General features: G+C 39.7%; 1 pseudogene; it reads right to left on the reverse strand.

Annotated features, from left to right (window-relative positions):
- Window positions 1–252: 252 nt before the first annotated feature.
- LOC149226886 (glutamate decarboxylase 4 pseudogene) lies at window positions 253–923 on the reverse strand (annotated as a pseudogene).
- Window positions 924–4,339: the final 3,416 nt, after the last annotated feature.

Consider the following 4,339-nt stretch of genomic DNA (forward strand, 5'->3'; position numbering starts at 1 on the left):
TGTAAATATGTACAAGGCTGATACTAAAGGCTTTGTGGCATTTATCTCTGCGTACGTTAACTTTGATTCACAGAATACTAGGAACATACTGAGATATATTAAAATACAGAAATTAAGACGCCCCTCCATAGCTAATGCTTAGTCTGAATTGCTGAGAGTGGCAGACTGGCATGTAACTGTTAAATAACATACTGATAGGAATTGTTTACATCATACTTTGAGGATAGCGATGAGTTAACTTGCCTATGTGACTTATCCAAAAACGTTGTCTGACATGACTGTGCCCATGCCAACAGCTTCCTCTCCATGGCCCAGTGGGGCGTTAAACAGATTGGCTATAATGTCCACGCATCGATTCTTTTCCAAACCAAAAAAAGAGGAAAGCACCCAAACCTTTCAGAAAATTTCGAGGGCCTAAATGATCAAAACAGATCTGAGAGCAGATTTCAGATCTAGAAATAATAAAAGCAGAAGTTTATCACAAGAACTGCCAATACATGCAATTCTGTGGTGACAAGATACTCTTCCATGTCAACATAGTTCTTGTTGATGACCTGCATAATGAGCTTATCACATTCAGGTTCCATCCATGTAGTCACGAAAGAGGCAAGATTGAGCCTGGCGTTCCCATCCAGCGTCAGTGCGTCACTGATGATTTGATACGCGGCATCTTTGGGAATGGACCTGTCCTGCATTTGAAACCTGAGAACGCACACATTCAAACTAGACTAGACAGATGGCAAAGATCCTGAATGCACCCATTATTTGCTAGTGGAATTAAAACGATCCTTGGAAAAAGCAAAAATGTAGAATGGGGGTGAAGGAAGGAAGACGTACCGAGACAAGGATACCTGAACATATCTTGAAGCAAAAGTTGAATGAACCGATCCATCCATATTAGCCGCAGCGCTGCTCAGAGCCATTTTTTGTTGGGAAATTTTCTGGTAAATTCCAAAACAAAAGAACTTGAACACAATAGAGAATGATGCTCTGTTTTCGAACGCACAGGATCTTAGCACAGCGGAAACAACAAAAAAAATGTTTTGCAGGAGAACAGGGTTTTCAACAACAGACACACATAAAAAAAAACTTGTATTAATTAAAAGACTACTATTACAAAAGATTTGTCTTCCTGTCTCACAGAGGGATTTAAAAAAAAATTGACACACTGCTGTGTCTACTCTATGTGCTATTTCACTGCTGCGGCTTTCTTTGCATTCACGCGCTGCTGCATGTTGTAGATGCACTTCTGTGCTTTTCACACATTCCTATTACTTACACACTACTACTGACTAAAAAACTTTATATCTACCAGGTTATGCGTGAGAAAGTAAAAAATGACCACCAACCGCTTTAACTCTCTGATGGAGTCTCTGCTGTAGTCTACTGCTTTTATGAACAAAAACTGATCTTTTTTTATATTCTGTTGTATTTCTCGAGCAGGTGGAGTGGAACTCCATAAATGATAAATGTGTTGAGCTGCTCGAGGCAGGTCCTTTCCTTCTCGGCCATACTTTCATGTTAAATGTGGTTGTTGAGAAGTAATGGCGCAGAATGTTGAATCGGGCGTTCTTTCTTCTTTGGGAACACAAAACAGGTTAAGGCATAAAGACAATATGACAAAGGCGTGTTCAAGGTGGGAATAAATAATGGTCGTTGGATAAAAAAAATGGACGACGACGATTATCTTGGCGAAGGTGCGATATGCGATAGCTGATGGGTTGCATCGCAACATCGCATCGGCGGGAGACAAGAATGAAAACAAAACTCATATGAGAGTTGCGATTTGTGATTTGCGATCGCATCGCAGAATCGCAATCGACAAAAAGCAAAGAACGTAGAGGGGCAACAGGTCGTGAACGCGATTTGCGATATGCGATAATATCGCATTGTCGCGTCAGGAAAAAATTCAAGAGAACACACGGAGACAATGGTCATGAATGCGATTTGCGATCTGCGATGAGATGGCATCGCAAGGGAAAAATCTGCATGTTTTTGCTGAAGTAAAGTAGCTGCCGCTTGTTCAATTGTCACTACAGTTGAAATTACAATTTCAACACTCCCCTTCAATTTCAACTGCTGGGTTATCAGTCATACCCAGACATTTCCTCAAATACTCAAAACTTTTCTATCCCAGAGGCTTGGTCAGAATGTCTGCAACCTATTCTTGAGTGTTGCAATGGTGTAAAACAATTTCTCCATTGTTCATCAATTCTCTGATGTAATGGAACTGTGTATCAATGTGTTTCGTTCGCTTGTGAAACACAGAATTCTTAGACAATGCTATAGTTGAGCTATTGTCACAAAAAATAATCATTGCTTTTGCCTGCTCTTGGCCTAAGCTCCTTAGCATTCTTCTCATCCAAACCGCTTGACACGCTGCTGCTGTAGCTGCCACAAACTCTGATTCTGCTATAAACAACGCCACAATTGGATGTTTCTTCGAAGCCCACGAAATGGCTCCTGAACCCATGTGAAAAACGTAACCGAATGTGCTTTTCTGGTCATCTATACTTCCAGCCCAATCACTATCGGTGTAGCCAACTAAATATGAACTTTCTGAAAAGGTATACAAAATGCCAAATCCTTTTGTACCTTTGACAGACCTCAGAATTCTTTTTGCTACTTGTCAATGTGATTCTTTTGGCCTCTCCATGAATCTAGAAATTAAACTAACAGCAAACATTATGTCCAGCCTAGTTGCAGTTAAATACATAAGGCTGCCAACTATGCTCTTGTACACGCTAGGATCAAAATCCTTGCTGCTGTCCTCTTTGCTGAGTTTTAATCCCATCATTGTGGGAGTGATTGTTGCCTTGCTATCCTGCATATTAAATCTGCGCAACACTTCATTTACATATTTTGCCTGCGAAATCGAAATTCCATTTTCATTTTTATCTACTTCTATTCCTAAGAAGTATCTCAGCAAACCCATGTCAGTCATTTCAAATTCTTCTTTCATGACTAATTTGAAATTTTTAATGAGGTAGTCATCATTACCTATAAAAATCACATCATCAACATACAACACTACAATTAAAATTTTACCATCCTTTTCTTTGATGTAGACGGTGGGTTCTCCCTCACACTTTGCAAATTCATTTTCCAGTAGATAGGAATCTATCCTACTGTACCACTCTCTTGGTGCTTGCTTTAACCCATAAAGAGATTTCTTGAATCTGCATACTTTGTGCTCATGGCCTTTCTTTTCATAGCCTAGAGGTTGCTCAATGTAAACCTCTTCCATTAACACTCCATTTAGGAATGCTGACTTCACATCCATTTGGTAAACTTTCCACTTGTTTTGTGCTGCTATGGACAGCACTGCTCTCAAGGTTTCCATTCTTGCAACTGGTGCGAAAGTCTCCTCATAATCTCTCCCATACTGATGCTTATATCCTTTGACAACAAGTCTTGCCTTGTGCCTTTCTATTTTGCCTTCAGCGTTACTCTTGGTTCTGTAAACCCATTTAACTCCAATGACTTCTTTACCTTTTGGTAGCTCAACCAAATCCCATGTCTTGTTTCTTTCTATGGCATTCATATCCTCATCCATAGCTTCTATCCATTTCTTATCATTGATTGCATCTTCGAAATGAACATGGTCATCGACATGACAATATAAATCAAACAAAGAATTCATACCTTCATCATATATGTCACTTAAATTTCTGAACTTCTTACCTCTTTCATTTGATGTACAAGTGCTTGAAGAAGCACTTGAATTTCCTCCTTGTGGTGTGCTTGGAGAAGCACTGTCATCTCTCCTCAAGGGTGTCTCTTGTTGTCCTTGTGTTGGTGTTGTTGTTTGAGGATGTGTTTCAGCCATCTCCTCATCATCTTCATCATGAGAGAAACAATTTTTAACATTAACTGTTTTCTCTATGCTTCCATCCCAAGATTCCTCCTCAATGAACTGAACATCTCTGCTCACAAAAAGCTTCTTGGTAGATGGGATATACAACCTGTAAGCTTTGGATTCCTCATTGTATCCAATGAAAATACATTTCTCCCCTTTGCTGTCTAACTTCTTCCTTAGCTGATCTGGAATGTGTGCATAAGCCACACATCCAAAAACTTTCATGTGGGTGACTCCTTGCTTTCTCCCACTCCATGCTTCTTCCGGCACTTTGTTCATGACTGCTTTCATAGGACACGTATTCAAAATATATACTGCACAGTATACAGCTTCAACCCAATAATAATTTGGAAAATTCTTTTCCTTTAGCATACTCCTCGCCATATCCATGATGGTCCTATTCTTTCTTTCAGCTACTCCATTTTGTTGCGGGGTATACCTAGCTGTAAATTTCTTGTGAATTCCATTTTCTCTACAAAC

The sequence above is a fragment of the Pinus tabuliformis genome, chromosome J (assembly GCF_031772625.1).
Source record: "Pinus tabuliformis cultivar Carrire ecotype Pingquan chromosome J, CPIR1, whole genome shotgun sequence".
NCBI lineage: Eukaryota > Viridiplantae > Streptophyta > Pinopsida > Pinales > Pinaceae > Pinus > Pinus tabuliformis.